The sequence below is a fragment of the Dermacentor albipictus genome, chromosome 2 (genome assembly GCF_038994185.2).
Source record: "Dermacentor albipictus isolate Rhodes 1998 colony chromosome 2, USDA_Dalb.pri_finalv2, whole genome shotgun sequence".
Classification (NCBI taxonomy): domain Eukaryota; kingdom Metazoa; phylum Arthropoda; class Arachnida; order Ixodida; family Ixodidae; genus Dermacentor; species Dermacentor albipictus.
This window is the reverse complement of record NC_091822.1, coordinates 112,475,350-112,493,106: the sequence shown is the minus strand read 5'-3', so window position 1 is coordinate 112,493,106 and position 17,757 is coordinate 112,475,350.

Below are 17,757 nucleotides of genomic sequence, written 5' to 3'. Positions count from 1 at the left end.
GAGTGTCATACGTAACAGCCTGTGTTCTTCATTCCTTATGAACTCTCAAGGCAAAGGAAATTTCAATCTGTGAACTGATCGAAAGTTCACTTCTTTATCTCGTACTAGAGGTTGTGTACAGAATACAAGACCCCACTAATAATTCAAACACGTTCCAGGATTTCAGGAACGTTTTTCAAAATATTTTTCCTTCTTAAAAAGCACTTCACGGCCGTGTTAAGTTGGGTCATCATCATCATCAGCTTGGTTACACCCGCTGCAGGGCAAAGGCCTCTCCCATACTTCTCACGTACTAATTCTGGCCATGTTATGACCATGCCCACCTAACTATCTCTCACCCCTTGCTACGCTTCCCTTCTCTTGGAATCCAGTCCGTAACCCTTAATGACCCTCGCTTATCTTCCCTCCTCATTACATTCTCATGCCCACGCCCATTTCTTTTCCATGATTTCAACTAAAATGTCACGAACTCGCCTTTATTCCCTCATCCAGTCTGCTCTCTTCTTTTTCTTTCACCTTAAACCCATCATTCTTCTTTCCATAGCTCGTTGCGTCGTCCTCAATTTAAATAGAACCCTTTTCGTAAGCCTCCAGGTTTCTCCCCGTAGGCGAGTACTGGTAAGACACAGCTATTACACACTTTTCTCTTGAAGGATAATGGCAACCTGCTGTTCATGATCTGAGAATACCTGCCAAACGCACCCCAATTCATTCTTATTCTTCTGGTTATTTCAGTCTCATGATCCGAATCCGCGGTCACTACCTGCCCTAAGTAAATGTATTCCCCTACCACTTCCAGAGGCTCGCAACCTATGGTAAAGTGGAGCTTAATTCCTTGGTTAATTCCTCCTTGGTTTACGCTCAGTTCCAGCTTAACTGGAGCTGAGCGTAAACCATGAGCTTAATGAGCTTGCCAGGGCAAACGAAGCTGCAGCGTGCGGTTGCGATAACGTCGACATACCTTAACAGTCGCGGACTGCAGCTCTCACCCGCAAAAAGTGTAACCTTGGCATTTACGCGGAAGTCAATGGCCTGCTACCCCGTTATGATTGATGGGAAGATTATACCTTCGGTAACCCACTACAACTTTCTCGGAGTCATCATCGACCGTGAGTTATCTTCGTCGAAGCACCTCTCTTGATTAAGAAAAAAGCGGGACAGTTTTACTCAGATAATTCTACATATGTCTGGAAAATCTTGAGGGCTATCCGTATCATCTGTTCTGCAGCTCTACCAGGCACATTTTATTGGCGACCTCCGCTACAGTGCGCCTGTACTTTCTCGGTTAGTACAACTGCTGTACGCACACTTGAAAGTGCTCAGACTCGCGCACTGAGAATTTGTCTAGGACTACCACGATGTGCGTCTATTTGGGACACTATTGCTGAGGCACGTGCGTGCCAAGCTCGAGTTTATCTTCAATATGGGCCATTGCGAGTGCATCTAAGGCTACTGACTAGACATATACATCATCCACTCACGAACGTCACAAGCATACGGCCTGTCGCCGCCTACTCAGAAGCAGTGTTGTCGCAGCAAGACTTATTGCCGTCGGACTTCGAACCGTATGGCATACCCGAGGTTCCACTCTGGACGATGGCAAAGCCAATGGTGAGACTCTCAATCCCCCGAATAATGAAGAAGTTGAAAATTCCGCTTTCTGGGCTCAAGCATTTCGCGTTATCATGCGTTGCTTACATGCATAGATATGCCGAGCATGTTTTTACAGATGGTTCTGTGACACAGATCTCTTCCTCCAGGGCCTATGCGGTACCAGGAATGGGAATCGTAAAACGGTTCAAGATAGAACACAGCATGTCGTCCACAGTAGCTGAGTTGACCGCCGTTCGAGAAGCAATTCGCTGCATTCTACAACAAAGCCTCGAGAAGTGAAAAGTGTTCTGTGACTCAAAACCAGCACTGCAACTCATCAGCAATTATATGAATGACAGAACCGCATATAGTCCTCTGGTTTATGACATCATGTCTCTGCTTGCTGAGGCGTCTCATTCCGGGCATACCATCGTGCTGCAGTGGATTCCTGGCCATTGTGGTATAGCTAGAAATGAACAGGCTGACGCGGAAGCAAAAAAGGTGCACACTGACGGGAACATTAAAAAATTCATTTTTCCCGGTATGACATTAACGACTTCCTCCATAATTTCCTCAAAACATCTATGGCGCGACATTGAGACAATCCCGAAAATCGGCAAGAGCGCCTCCACAGGCTTGACGCTGGTATACAATTCCGGCTTCCACTTCGGTTGCGGAAAGGCGAGGAACCACTAATTCATCGATTGCGGCTGGCTGCGGCATACACCCAACTATACCTTAACAAGGTTGGACAAGCACACTACCCTCACTGTCGCGTCTGTCACACTTCCGAGGCAACAGCTCACGTACTTTGCGTGTGCCCTCAATATGAGGCCGAACGAAGAATACTCAAGTCTACTGCTGACTGCTTAGACTCCCGCCCCTTTTCGGAAGAAAAGCTTGTGGGCTCGTGGAGGTGTGTTGACTGTGCCCAACGTGCCATAAGATCACTTTTGAACTTTCTAAGTAAGAGTGGTTTAGACGATCGCCTCTAGAACCTGTGAGACGTGCAGTTAGTGCGATATGTGTTTGCGCAATAACTTTATGTGACCAGATTACTTTTTGCGTGGACAAGATTACTCTTGCGTGTAATGCGTCTACAGTGCGCATCCGCATATTGGACAACGTGTGTATAGTATCTCATTGTACCACAACATAATCACCCGCCACCTACCTTCCTCTGTATTTCCCACTTCCCCTTTCCTCAGTGTGGAGTAGCAGGATAGAGACACGCTCTCCAGGCCGACCTCTCCTCCTTTCTTTTCATTAAAATGTTCTCCTCCTCCTATTAAACAATAGCACCCGTGTAAGTGCAGCAAGCTGTATTATCGTTAAGGATAGCTCTGCAATGATGCTTAACACTTAAACTAAGTTCATTTTCTCCCATGTTTGTTGAAAAGCGGTAAACAATGGCTGTCATCACAGGCAGCCATGGCGCCAAAGCTGTAGGGAGAATGCGAGCTTGTGGATTCTGACCGACCTAAGTGGGTATTCTTCGTCCTTGAGACATAGCTGCAAGCAACAGAACCTGGGAGTGTCTGCGTCGTCCCCCAATTCTTCAACGGAGTTCATTTTTGTTCATCTGATTAAAACACGTGGTTTGAAGTATGCTTTATCGAGATAAAGAAAAAAAAAACGCGGAAGGAAAGACAGGGAGGTTAGCCAGTGCAAGCATCAACTGTGCTGGGGAAAGGGTTAAACGAAGTAAAAGGGGACAAAAAAAACAAAAACATAGTATTGAAAAAAATTAACTCAACAACGATGGGTTAAGCACTACCACTTTAAAAGTTAGTCACACAATTCACGAGCCCTGATACGATTGGCTAGCGGGGGTAGTAACCCTCTGGCCTCTGCAGCCCCGCTGCGACGAATCGCTTCATGAAGCTAACAACACGCCGCCTTTGGACAGGTCTACGGGGCCAGTGGGGCGAGACACGTTTGGTGGCGGTGGTAACAACTTTAGTGACATTCTGCTCAGTTATGATCTGGCAGCGCCGAGTCCTAGGATGGCCCCTCAAGAGGAGCGACCCTTTCGGCCCTTGGTGGACTGAGTATAGTTAGCTGGTTCGCTGTCGCCTTTAAGGATCAGATGGATCAAGAAAACTCCTAGAAAGGGTGTTCCACGGCGTTCCCTCACGGACTTCGGTAACCACCACGGATGGTTGACAAACGCCGCAGGTAATTGTGGGGTCATACCAGGAACCAAGACGCGCCAGCTTGAGTCAAGCATGACAAACCCTATCTATGTGTGTTTAGTGAAACAAAGGTACGGGAGTGAGAGTTTCAACGAACCCTCGCCCTCAGCGCAGGTCCTTCGTCAACCTTGGACACTCCGATTGGAGGATGGTTGGACGGCAGTTTCCCTGGCCTAGGGACGTAGGGAGGATAGAGGAGGTATTGCCCAGCCATTATCGGCTCCTCAGTGTGCTTCGTTTTCAGTTATGCTAGACCACATAGCGTTCTCCACTCTTAATGTAGATATTTTAAATAAATCCAATACTCCTCGTTCTCGATAAGACACGTTCCGCGCTTTACCATCGCTCTTAGCGTGGGTGAGTTGTACGGTCTGACATGGGCCAGCTACCCCTCTTTACATTCCCGACCCCAACTTTTAAACACCTAATACGAACAGTTCACTTAAAGCTTTCAGGGGCGCAAGCCGTCCAAACCGTTGCCTTAGAACCCTTCCTCTGACGAGGGGGACCATCCAGTTTTTCGACCGTGGTCGCAGGCACTTCTCCTGCCACATTGTATTGGGAGATGCACCACGAGATAGAGAGAAGATGCTTGATTGTCTCCTCGCAGCCACAGTTATCGCAAGCAGGGCTGTTGGCGATCGTGAATGCTAGGCGATCGTGAATCCTACAGCGAGCCACAAGCGGCACAGGAATGTTACTTCGGCTCGTGGTACCCATGTTGGAAGACGGAGTTGTAGACATAAATCCTTGAGTGGTGTTATTTGAGCGGTGTTACACGGAGTCTGTATGAGCTCTCGCGTGCTAGGGTGTGAAGCCGCATACATAAGTATGCATCTGTTCTCGATAGTGGTATTGATATTTATTTTATTTATTTTTATTTATTTCACAATAACCCTAAAGGCCCTCTTGGGAGCGTATTACATAAGGTAAAGGTTACATCGGGGATGCAAACAGTGCATAAGTTTAAATACAAAAGAAAAACAAAACTGGGACACAATTAGTTATAGTGAATCAACGTATAAACACAAAAAACAAGAAAAAGAAAAGATAACAATAGTTATCATTACAGCAACTATAAATGATTTGTACGACCTATGACAACATCGTGGAGGCTTTGCTTATTGGCGCATTAAAAAAACGTCCGTTCACAAATCAGACAGTGAAATGCGATATCTTAGGTATGCATGGTACTGCATCGAGCGCCTGTAAATGTCGAAGCATTTGTTTCCGTGACAATGTGCCTTAACAGATTGTTCCACTCTTTCGCGGTGCGAGGTATAAATGACTGACCAAATGCGGGGGAATGACACATGATGTATTTGACTTTGCAAGAATGATCCCTACGCGGATAAATGGCTGAGGGTTCACACATGAACTCGCTATGAAGAGATATATGATAGTAAAGCTTATGGAATAGTGTTAAACGAGATATATTACGGCGAAGGGACAAGGCTGCAAGCTCGGCGCGATTTTGCAATGCTGTTATACTGGTTTATACGGAATAATATTAAAGGATTGAAGCGTACAGCACGGTTCTGCAGAGCTTCTAAGTCAGTTATTGGGTATGTCTGATGGGGATCCCATATGGCTGATGCGTACTCTATTCAAAGGCCTATTAGTGCTGCGTATGCATATTTGCGTAAGTGTATGGGAGTTTGTTTGAGGTTATGTTTAAGGAAACCGAGCGAACGGTTTGCAGAAGCGAGGATATGTTTAATGTGAATATTCCACGTCAACTTAAGGCTTTTGTAGATATTTGTAGATATTTGTAGCTGGAAACTTGTTCAACAAGGCTGTCGTTGAAGATGTGAGATGTTGATGTTCGGGGTGCCTGATTAGTAAAAGACATGAATTTAGCTTTAGCAAGATTTAGAGACATTAGCTAAGCGGGACACCATACGTTTATTGCGTTTAGGTCAGACTGAAGAATGTCATGATCACAGAGTGAATATTACGATATATCATGCAATCATCAGCAAATTTTCTTATATTTGATTTGATGCCGTCTGGTAGATCATTAATATAAATTAGAAAAATTAGGAGCCCAAGCACACATCCCTGTGGTACACTAGATGTTACGGGGACTAGAGATGAGTTGTGATTATTAACCCATGTAAATTGCATCCTGTTAGAAAGAAAGTCTTTGATCCATGTGACCATAGCAAAGTCAATGTTCAGCTGTGTGAGTTTGTAAATAAGTCGACGATGAGGGACATGGTCGAATGCTTTTGAATAATCCAGGAATAAGGCGTCTACATGAAGTCCAGTGTCTATTGATGAATGCATGTCGTGAATAAAGCCAGCGAGCTGAGCGTCACATGAATAGCCTATGCGAAAACCGTGCTGTGGCTTAAATATGAGCTTATGTTCTTCAAGGTCGTTAATGATGTGGGAGTGTGTAATATGTACGACTAATTTACAAATGTTACTTGTTAAAGAAATTGGTCGATTGTTAGAACGATAGCGAAGAACGAGCCCTAGATTTGAAGAATGGCACTAAGCCACATTCCAATCGTGAGGGATAACGCTTGTGGATAGTGATTGTGAAAATAAGGCGGACCGTATTTTGGAGATGCTTGGGGCTATGTTTTTTAGAATTGTTTTATTTAAGCCAGTATTATCAGCAGATGAAATCTTAAGATTAGTAAGGAGAGGATAAATTCCATAATGGGTAATTATTATTTCCGGCATAAACGAATCAGTGCGAGTCATGGTGGCTAATGGTTCTGAAGATTCGCGCGTGAATACCGATGATAATACCAATGACCAATGACCGATGCCGAATACCGATGATAAAATGGGCACCGTCATTGGCCGATCGAGCAGCGTCAGCTGCACTCTGCTTTCGAGAAATTCCGCAGTGACCCGGCATCCACTGGTCGATGATGATGTGCCCCTTATCGATTGCGTGATGATGAAGTATTCGGATGTCTGCGACTAATTACACGTTATGTCCGTAGTTGAAAGGGGAAAGCAGACCCTGGAGAGCTGCCTTCACGACCGAAAAGACTGACCATGACTGTGATGATTCGTGAATAATACACTCCAGAGCAACACGAATAGCTGCGAGTTCTTCAGCAGTTAATGATGTAATGTGAGATATCTTGAATTGGATGACGATAGATTTCGCGGTAATTACCATTGCTCCTGCTGAATTTTTGAAGGAGACAGGGCCACCCGTGTAAACGTGAGTGTGTTCCCGGTGCTTCTCACGCAGAAATGGCAGTACGGTCTGTTTGAGGGCGAACGATGACACATCTTTGGTTTCTTTTGATCCATGAAAAGACAAAATGGACTTGGAGTGGATGCAGGCACCACAGCGGTAGAGCTGGCTGTGCTGCAGGTCTGCAGTTTGATGATAAAGTTCCATAGTTCGTGGCGCTATTTCGGCTAAACGCTGAACAAGGTTGAGCGGCAGGAAGGGGCGCGAATTGATGCGATGGAAATCGGGTGAAGTGCCTGATGTTCATCCTTAAAGCGTCGAATTGAATGTATGGATGGATGGAGTGGTCATTCGCAATGACTATTATTTCTGCAGTGGATTCATGCATGGGAAGGCCAAGACATATTCGCAGAACTTGAGCTTGCACAGACTCCACCTTGTGGTACGCCACGGTAGGCGCTATGTTGTGATGTCACATCACCACCTCTTTGCACAAAGAATGATCTGTTCTGGATATAGCTGAATATCCATCAAAAGCAAGTCCACCTCGGCCAACATCGCCCAAGACGTCCATTATGGCTCGTTCAGTTATGTTGTTATTAGGGCCTTTACCGTCCAGGAACATTGGCGCTCACAGTCTCCATAGGATTTTTGTGCTGAATTGACGAGACAAAACCTATGACATTGTTTATTAAAGAGGGTCCGCGTGACAAGCTTGCCATAGCATCAGGGTATATCTCGTAAAGTTCTAGATACCACTTTAGACGTGTAAGCACCATCCTCACTATCACCTTTCCTAGAAAACTGGCCAGATCAATTGGGCTATGAGACGCTACACCTATGAATGATTTGTCTGGCTTGCGCAGTGGCACAAATCGGCTGGACATCCACGCAGCAAGAACCCCTCTCCGCACCATGAATAGTTATACATGTTCAGTTATACAGTTATATAGTTATACAGGTATTCAGAAGAGCACACCTGGATATTTCATCGAGGATTCCAAGAGCTGCGTATGTCACCCCTTTAGGCCCAGACGATGAGGAACGTGTGCACGCTGTGAACGACGCTTGCAACTCCTCGATGAAAAACAGATTATACGTATGAGAATCTCGCGGTGTTGGAGCGTCATGGTGATCATGTGCGGTGAACGAGGATGTTTGACCACCAATATTCGAACAGAAGTTCTACGCAACGTCGGCCTCTCGGTGACCATGGCAGAGAACCAGGCATCTGAAAGGTTGGTGTCCTGGTGACGATGTTCGTAGACCACAAATCGTTCTTCAAATATATGGCAGGGGTTTACGTGAGTAAAGGGAATCACTGTAAGTATTCCGTCTTAAACATTGCCTTCCCCTTCTGAAGGTGAAACATGATTGGGCGAGCTTGCTACATGTTGCTACTCCGCAGGTTGGTCCAGCCTTGGCAACTGTGGCAACATCCGGCATGAGGCAATAATATTAGAGACCTTCCACTTAGAGGCCTCACTGCTACTATTGCTAGATGTGTGTGGAAATGTGTGGACTGTCGGTGGACATGGTGCATCCTTAGGAATAGCGTTAAATTTCCTAGAATATCTTCGGCGATGTGAACGCTGACGTCGCACCTTAACGTCGCACCGTCCCTGTACGGCACACTATCCCTGACCGTTAGCCTCAAGAATGTTTCTGCTTTTTCAGGTATGGGCAATTTTATGAAGATACATAGTGGAGCCTTGACAATTGGCTCACTTTTAGTTTTTTGCACGACAGCCGTCGGAGGCGTGTCACCCAGAGCTTCGTGAGCACACGGCAGCATTTGTGCAAATTTGTGCAAACCGCAACTTCTGTGCCTTGTGCTTTTACACTTCCAGCCCTAAAGTGATTGTGCCTTCAGATAGTCGCTAGCAGCTACAGACACAGATGAAATTGTGTGGCCCGGTGGCTTTCGTGCCAGGATCACAGTTGTCTCACTTGTGGAACATGTCTTGACAAGTTTTCTCTTTGTTTTGTGCTTTGCTGCGGGTACGAAGTAAATGTTATCCGAAGTCCCATCATGGTTTCCTCAGTAGATCACAGTGTCCTCGCTGTGTTTCAATCGGGTGACTAGACCACCATCTCGGAGCGGCTGCAGATGACGTGGAAGGGCACGGCACCCTTCTAGCAGAGTGGACATCAGTCACCGTAGTTATGGGAGCAGCGTCTCCCACAAAGTAGCTTGAAATTCGAAGAGACAGAAAGCAGCGCTCCCAACAACACACACTTCGTCGTCGTCTGTACTTCCGCAAACCATGCGCTATGCGTATACTTTCATGATGAGCTGCTTGGAGGCGACGACGCATTGTCACCGTGGTTTCTGTGTTGCAACGACGGTCGTTGTAACAACAGTGCCTGAAAATACCGACACGTGTAGTCATATATGCTCGGCGATCTCAACGTGAGTTTGATAGACGAAGCATATCACATTTCACTGGCATATATACCTTCATAGCTAACTGCGAGTAGGGTATTTGGCATGGAAGCGCGCTTTTAGTTGTTGTTATGTAAACGTGTAAACGACCTATATATTGTATTGAGTGCACAAATAATAAACGTCTTCTTTTGTATGAATTAAACACAGTTGATAGCGCTTGTCGTGCGTCCTTCTCAGTCTTTGTGTTGTACCTTTTGCGCTGTTAAAGTGCTCTGTTTTTATAGCCTGTGTTTGCTGTCTGCTATATATTCTCAGTAAAATTGTTTGCACTGGCTTTGTGAAAGAAGGAAATACCTTCATCTATCTTCTGTGCTGTTAAAATGCTCTGTTTTAATAGCCCTCTCTGTACCATCTGGCATAGATATTCAATAAGCTGGGTTGCATAGGATTTATGAGATAAGGAAATACCATCTGCCCAAGGCTTATTCTTATTCTATTTGAACTTGTATGTGCATAGGGACCTCGTGGAACTATGGTTGGGTAGGTTCAGTGACGGTCATCCACCTATGTTGTCAAAAGAAGGCCAAGTTAACAGGACGGTGCCTGATAACAGCAGCATCAACAGTACTAAGGCGAAAGCTTTAAGTGGGTCATTGAAATGGCTCATACCTAAACATTGCGGCATTTAGTCGAGTGTAACAAAAATATCATAAGCAGCAATGGCTCATAGAAGTATAAGGAACCAATGATCCAATGGTTCATACCCCCGTTTCATTAAAATCACGCATACAACCAACAGAACCAGGGGCGTAGCCAGGGGGGGGGGGGAGGCTTATGGGGCTTCAGTTCCTCCCCCCTCCCCCGAAATATTTTTGTGCTGTCATGCACCACTGACCAAAACAACCCCCGGCAGCGGAAATCATTTTGGATTTTGTCTGGAATGTCTATTTCACACTTGGAACGGCATTTCAACGCGAACATTGCAAACTCGGGCAGTGTATCGCGGCAACGCCCATGCACCTGGAGTCACATAATGTAAGGAGCGCATCCGAGCACAAAGTTTCAAGGGCGTTTTGATGTCGAGCGGGCTCGTCGCTTCATCTCGCAGAGGCCGCGTAATCTACGGAGCGCATCGATTTAAATTCCAAAACTTTATGGGTATAAAGTTCTAACAAACAATTGATCTCAAAGGTGCATTGATATTTCCAAAGTTGTGCTTTAGATTTTCAATCCCGAAATTTTGTGGGCTCAAAGTTGTTATAAACATTTGACCCCCAAGATGCATTAACTTTTCTAAAGGAGTACATCGGATCATACAAGCGACAAGCCAAATCACCACAATATCAGCCTTATGACTCTGTGATCCGCAAATCTGTGATTGCCCAAGATATTTATTTGCCTTATTTGACGCATTATATACAGGGACTTTCTCTTAGCTACGTGCATTTCGGGAGACTTATACGTACATTTAAATATTTTGCTGCTTGATTTTTTGTGGATACGTGCACTGAACTTTGTTTCTAGTCATACTTTTTTGCCCTTTATCAAGCTTTATATTCGCATTCGTTTATTCTATTGTATCTTCGCATTTCTAATGAACGAGGGCGAGTCAAATGAAAGTGAGCCAACCAATCCCGCGCAATATTGGTTCGGCTCATTATCTGCGAGACGTGCGCGTAGCACTCAGGCACCTCTCACTTACAAAAGTCACACGCAGGTATCAGGATAAATGCTCTTTAATGCTCTCATACACTGGGTTGAATATGGTTGCGTTACATATTTGACGCTGCAAATGTTGAACAGCATGGTGTCATGAGGTTGTCGACAGCTGAAGGTGTTTCCCAAAAAGAAATTAGTCGCCGTACGGCTGCCGTGCACGCTGAACATTTCATTTTGTTGGGGACTATGAAGCGTTGGAGCAAACGGTTCAAAGAAGGAGGTGAAAGTTGCAAAGACGATGCGAGACTGGGCCAAAGCCACCGTGCAAGCACCTCCAGCGCAATTGGAAAAGTTGGTGAGCTGATTAGACAATAACGTAAGATAAGCATTGCTGAACTGGGAGAGCGTGTGGACATCAGTCACGGTTCGGTTCACACGATAATTCATGAAAATCTTGGTTATCGGCTCTTGTGTGCGCAATGGTTGGCCAAGAATTTGAACTACCGCCAGAACACGGAGACATTCGGCGCTCCCTTGACTCATATTTTCCAGTATCACATTGAGGATGACGACTTTTTGTCTTCAGTTGTCATCGTATACGAATCATGGTGTCACCAATATTTAGAGTGGAAACATTCTAATTTATGACCCCCTCGAGAAAGCAAAGGCCATCATTTCCGCCGGGTAGGTGCTGTTGACTATTTTTTTCGATCGTCAGTGGCCATTACTGATTGAATTTGCTAAACCTGGAGAGACTACCAATCGTTTTCGATATTGTGAAACGCCGGATCGGCAATGTGTCACAATCAAGAACAAACCACGTGGAGAATTCAGGAATGGGCTCATGTTGCTTCACGACAATACCCGTCGCAACGTCGTTGATCTAGCCAACAGGAAACTGGGAAAGTTCAAGTGGGAAACGCCGCAACATCCGCCATACAGCCCAGAGCTGTCGCCTGGCGACTTCCACAATATGGGGCAATTGAAAAAAAAAGAGCTCAAGGGAACCAGCTTCATGTCGGACGACGACGTAAAGGAGTCAGTTACACCCTTTTTGAAGCAGCAGCCCAAGGAGTTTTATGAGACGGGAATCACGCGACTCCTTAGTCAGAGGTACAAATGTCTAAATGCTCATGAAGACTAATTTTAATTAAGGTGTTCCGTTTTCTTTTATTCGCATTGGCTCACTTTCATTTGACTCGCCTTCGTGTATTTTGCAGAACTCCTGCTTGCTATATGTGCTCTCTATTGCAACTATCATTGCGGTGCAATTACAATGCCCACCCGGTGATGGCTCCTCCTGCGCAATATATTGAAACGAAGGACAGCGTCATTGAGATTTTTCCCTGGGCGTTGCATGTCTACAAAAATGTAAACAACGTTCTTGAGTAACAACGTTTCATTAAAATATTTGTGCTCAACTTCATTTCCTGGCCTTTACATTTTTCACATCAGCGGCATGCACTCTTTTGTTTGTTTGTAAGTGATGCAGTTCTAAAGTTCGTGTGATATATTCTTTGCTTATTAAACGGGCAAAAAACGTGGAAGCATTGCCATCAGTTATTTGGGCACAGCTTTTGGCACATACGAGTACGTTCTTTTATGAAGAAATACATATTTTACTTGTCTTGACAGTGCGTAGCATTCCAAAATTCGTTCGCAGTATATTTCACAATTGCAATGCAGATATTATTCATGTAATTGATAACCCACAAATACTATAAGGAGGAATCCGAGCATGAAGGTGAGCACCCCCCCCCCCTTTGAACCAGATTTCTTGCTATGCCACGGCGGAGAACACCATATGTTTCATAGAGAACAAGCTCAAAACAAGCATCTGAATTATCAATAAAGCATCCATACCCCACTAGGTAGTATGCTACGGCCAAGGCAGCGCGCCAAGTTAGAAACGTGCTACGACAGGCGAAGCAGCGGGAGCAACGCATCCAACTCCGAGTGCCGCTTTCCCCTGCTGAGAGGATACAACGTAAAGTGGAAGAGAAACGTCATTGGCAAAACTGAGACCCCACTATGTGAGCGCGCGAAAACGCAGCTAGGCGTCCAAAACGAGCGCAATAAGCCGAACTGCGAACGAAGCAACGCGACGATGTGAGACGGCAACGTAGAGAGGAGGCCGAAACTCTCAAAAAACGGCTTATCACACGTGTACTTCACACTGCGGCTTGTTATGCGCTACCAAGTCTTCAGCAGGCTTTCGCCTTCAAGTGTTACAGGAGCGTAACATGCTGATGAACTTCTTTATCACCTGATTCCTTTACTATAACAATACCAAACGACTGCCCGTTACATTTCAAGCCTAGCAATGTATGATATCCAATGGCGCCATCGGTTATCATTATCTTCGATATTGTGGAAAATTTACCCGTTTTGTCATTGAGGCCCCGTCAATTGTGCGAGAGAGCTTCTCTCACTGAGACGCTCCTTTCGGACCTGAATATTCAAGTCTTATACGGTTGCCTGACACACATAGCTAAAAGAATTGGCATCCATTCCACTCAATGAAGGTGAATGATCAGCGAAAATGTATGGATGGTATAATGTACAACACAGAGATAAGTAAATGTTTTGGTGTTGTTTATTATTTCACACTAGGCACTATAGCTTTGTAGTCGTTTTCGTAGACGGCCAACGGTTTGGTGACGACAAGCGACAGGTTCTTTGCGAAGGTTAAATCCAAACACCAGCGCCTCGTGGTTGTTAGCACCTTGAGATTGCTGTAGCACTGTAGACCGAACCGTTCTAGCATAAACGAGGGCAACCAATTACTGGTATGACCCCGACACGTCCACGTTGAAGTCACCAACGAAGAGGATTGGGGTTTGATCGTAATTGGCTGGATCGAGCAGCCATCCAACGTAGTAGTTCATAAAGGCCTCTACGTCACACTTAGAAGAGCTACATAGAACGTACACGTTGGGAACGACCGTCCCGTCGGCGGTCTTCACGGCACGCACGTCGACACACAACGCCTCAATTTCTAGTTCTTGGGTGGTGGACGAAACATCATACGGCCCGGTAGCGGCGGCTACGTCCTTCTTCACGTACAGGTATACGGCAATTCTGCCAGCTCGCGAGTCGACTCGAGGGCAGCACGCGACGACAGTGCAACCGTCGACGTGCCGGCCGGAGCATGGGTATTACGGGGAACGGCCTGGGAGGCGAGACAACCAGAAAGGCGTCCTGAGGCGACGGTTGATGATGGCACCGCAGCACGTTGGCGAAACCCTGTGAGAGTCGGAGCTGCAGCAGCCGATTCATGCTGCTTGGCGAGCTCCATTACGGGCGCTACGTGAAGAACAGGATGAAGGGCTGGACGCGAGATAACATCAGGAATGACCTCGCAGTACGGTGGCATCAGTCACTCTTCTCTATCCGCATCACACGACGACCGTTCACAGCCTTCTATGCCTCACTTGTCAGAGCTGTCGTCAGAGGTGCCTGCAGGCAAGTCGACCGAAAGAGTGGGCCAACAGCGTAGGGAAGGGGCGGACAGCGTTGCTGCAGCTGCGTCACTCTCGCTGGCTTGTAGGTGCCGCGGTATAGCGTGAGAGCACACGTGTGAGATGGAGGGGGCTGGCACGGTCAGAGACAACGGAGTCGACCAGGCACAGAGCTGGCGCGCCGACTCCTATGCTCGCTCAGCGGCCGGGGTGGACGGATCAGGTGGAAGGTTGGTCGGGATCTGAGTGGCAGGTGCACCATTGGTTGACACATACTGGATACCTCGTAGACCCGATGCCAGCTGCAGCCAGCGTCGGGTCAGCGATGTCACCACTGTCACGTGCCATTGTACGTGGCGAGAAAGACGATGAAGGGGCCGGTATGATTGTCGTGCCGATATCCCTGACTAGAAAAGCGAGCGCACACTTGCACGAAAAAAAACCCTCATGAAAGCCTGAGGCCGTGGACCATGTGCTGCACACCTTTCGTTCCACAAGACGGTATCGTGGCTGCTCGAGGGAAGAAGACTGGTCTGATTAGCATGGCTTACGGGCACATAACAGACGTGCTGTCTGTTGCCGTTGAGGGTGTTGGCAGAGGTATGTCACGTACCGAGCGGTCAACGCCGGGAAGAGGGTATCACTTAGCGCCGTAGAAGTGCTGCAGCCTGTCGCCGCTCGCCGTAGGAGGACGGGCGAGGCGATGGAGTGCTGAGGTGGAGTTGTAGTTCAACTGGCAGGACGCAGCGGAGTACCTCGACCATGAACTGCTGGATCATTATGTAGTTCAGATCTATAACCCCTTGAAACTGCGCGAATGATGGGTACACGTAGCGGGACCAAAATGCCGGTAGCGGTGGGCTGAACTGGGGTTCCGGCCAGTTAGCCGGACAACATGTCGTTCGGCGTAATTCGCATTCTCCCGGGTCACCAGTGAACCAAGTCGGCACGGCGGCCCACGAGCAGTGGCGTCATTCCTACATTTATTTCAGCAGAAGGGCGAGAGCAGCGAGCGGAGTGGCGGCTCCGGCGAACAATACGTTGTTGGCTTCCAGAAAAACGGGCTTCCAGGCTTCTGAGAGTTGGGCACCGCGAGTACGCGCCGTGGAACTTTAGTTTCTTCTTCCTGCGCAGCCGGCTGAAAGCGCTGATAAAAGCGTTCTACGTTTCGGCGTCAGTGGTCGCTGCAATCTGTATTGGCCTCCCCTTCGAAATGGAGCGCCGACAAATAGTCCTCTCGACTGCTTGAGCTAATCAGCATTATATATGCATAGCAGTCTAGCAGTCTGCCGAACTCTCCTTGTCTTCTCTCTTCATTGAAACATATATATCTATATTGTTAAAAGTCGGTAACGACTACCGTTCTGTCAATGTCTTTCCTGCTTTTTTCCACAATATTCCAAACGTACCTTGCATGTTTCGACTGTTGGTCGGTTAATGCAGGCGTGCGCCAATATGTCTGCGTTTTTATGCTCAGTGCTTCTGGAAGGTGAATATTTTCTACGGGTCTTGCAGGGTTTATACTTTGGTATTCAATCACAATGTGCTGAGTCGGTTCCGTACTTTTTTTCTCTTTCAAACACATACCTGATGTTCTTGCGAAGATTTCCTCCAGAACAATTTTTTTCCTCGGGTAGCAAACGTTACGTTTCTGTAAATCTTCACTGACTTTCTCTTTCCTTCCCTTGTATCCAATTTACCGTACTCGTTTCTGTGAATTGTTTTTTATGACTCCGGGTTGTATATTTGCACATTTATTACCCTGTACCTGGTCGCCAACATTTTATTTATCTTCTCGCGCCATCATGTACACTTTTTTGAGGCACATATATTTGTGCGCTCTGGTCGCCCATTACTTTTCCCTCATGATCTTTAGTATTTCTTCACAACCAATTTTATTCCGCGCTTATCTGACTTCAAAAGCAGACCAACCCGTGCCACACCGCAGTGCCTCATTTGGGGTTTAACCTGGGCCCCGAAAGCGAATCTGCCCAGCAACCTTTGAATAACCTCCAGCCTCGACAACATCCTTCGTTTTAAGCACGAAATTAGATTTGGGAACACTAGCTCTGACACCATTCATCTTGTCGGAATTCCTCGCCCCATGTAATATCTTTTTGCTGCATTCTACTTCCAGATGATTGAGCAGCTATTTCCTTTATTTATGCACTGTTGCGTATCAAAACGGCAATGGACAAGCTTTGCATGTTTCTCACGAAGCGACCACCTGACCAGCGCTCGCCTAGACGCTGATTCAGACCAGGCGCCGACTGTTGTCGGGTCAACAAAGAAGCTCCCTTCAATGACGATGAGCGCCGGAATCTGCAGACGTGGTAACAATCGAGAAGGTCAGGCTTCCCAGGTCGCTGCAAGCTAGCTATCGTGGAGAGCCCACTAATTTATGGAAGGGGCCAACGTCGAGGACTTCCATGCGAACTGCGCCGACATAAGGTTCCCAAATCACCACGTGGTTGCGTCGCATGCGAGGGCGATTGCAACAACCGCGAACGCCACGCTTCCCGCGCAGTCCATGACGATTCCAGGTTAGCGTCATGGAGAACCTACTAATTTATGCAAGGGGCCAAGGTCGACGGCTTCCGTGGGAACTACGTTGACTTCAGACGTGGGTGCGTCATATGCGGGGGCAATCGCGCAAGATTGGACGCGCAGTCCGGCGGAGTGGTGCGACGTCATGGGTGCGATTTTTTGAACGGTTCGACCATTATGGCTGGCAGAGATACGAGCATAATGTACTAGGGAGTACTAGGGAGTACAGACACAAGAGCGGACACCTTTGGTGCAGTGAGTGTGCGCTGGCCTGTATGATCAGACATTTAAAGTGCTCCTACATCAAGTGCGCTTGCATATCTGGAGCCAGTTTGATAAACATGTAACTTCCAACCATTTCTCGCTTATTTCAACCTCCTGACTTCATCTCCTTGCCAACAGGCAACTCTCGGCGATAGATACGGACGACGGTGTGGGCCAGCTTTGTGCCACGTCCCAGTATTGGGCAGGTCGGCTACGATGTTTCAGGGGCCCCGGCTGCGCAGACAAGCGGCCCTCATAGTGACGCCTGGGTCCGAACCACGAACCACAGTACCGGATCGCAACAGTATAAAGCAAAGTAACTTATATTCCTGGACTATGGGTATGACTTGCGGTGGAATCAATAAAATGTGGTTTCATTTAAGGATATGAAATTCTATTTATCTGTGCTAAAATAAGGCGTACTTATGTCGGATGGATGGATGGATGCTATGAGCGTGCCCTTTGCAATGAAGCGGTAGACTG